This window comes from Orycteropus afer, unplaced genomic scaffold (genome assembly GCF_000298275.1).
Source record: "Orycteropus afer afer isolate SDZICR_OR568_19922 unplaced genomic scaffold, OryAfe1.0 scaffold00140, whole genome shotgun sequence".
Taxonomy (NCBI): domain Eukaryota; kingdom Metazoa; phylum Chordata; class Mammalia; order Tubulidentata; family Orycteropodidae; genus Orycteropus; species Orycteropus afer.
The window spans coordinates 4941480-4942493 of NW_006921727.1; positions in this window are offsets into that span (position 1 = coordinate 4941480).

Here is a 1014-nt window from a genome sequence, read left to right on the forward strand (position 1 = left end):
CTGGACAATGAATAAGGAAGACCGAAGAAGAGTTGATGCTTTTGAGTTGTGGTGCTGGTGAAGAATGCTAAAGGTACCATGGACTGCTAAAAGAACTAACACATCTGTCCTGGAGGAAGTGTACCTGAAATGCTCCTGGGAAGTGAGAATGGCCAGACTTCATCTCACCAATTTTGGTCATGTTGTCAGAAGGGACCATTCGCTGGAGAAGGATGTCATGCTTGGTAGAGTGGAGGGTCTACGGAAGAGGGGGAGGCCTTCAACAAGATGGATTGACACAGTGGCTGTGATGATGGGCTCAAGTATAGCAGGGATCATGGAGCTGGCGTGTGATTGGGCAGTGTTTCGTTCTTCTGTGCATGGAGTTGCGAAGAGTTGGGAACAACTTGGTGACACCTAACAACAGCTACAACAACACACATAGGTTTTCTAGGCTGTGTCTTTATGGGACGAGATCTCCAGTTCTTTCTCCTGTAGAACACATGGGTGGGTTTGAACTGCCAGCCTTTCAGATAGCAGCCTTTTCTTGTGAAAGGTTAGAAACCAAAATCAAATTTGCCATCGAGTTGATAACAACTCACAGCAGCCCTATAGAAAAGAGTAGGATTGCCGTATAGGGTTTCCAAGGCTGTAAATCTTTACAGAAGCAAACTGCCACATCTTGCTCTCCTGGAGTGGCTGGTGGGTTTAAGAACTGCCACCCTTTCAATTAGCAGCTGAACACTTAACTACTATACTACCAGGGCTCCTTGTAAAAAGTTAGGATTTAGGAAAGAGTGGGGAATTTTCTTTTTCTTTCTTTCTTTTTTGGTTCACCTTTTTAGAAAGAGGGTGGATAAATAATACATTTTTAAGCTCTTTAATGTTTAGAATGAATTTTTGAATTTTTGTTTGGCTAAGTATAGGAATCTCGTATCCAAACCGTTATTCTGTAGAACTTTGAGGCTCTTATAGCGTAGTGCCTAAGGCACTTGACTGCTGTGTTGGATTGGGTTCTCTAGAGAAACACAAAAA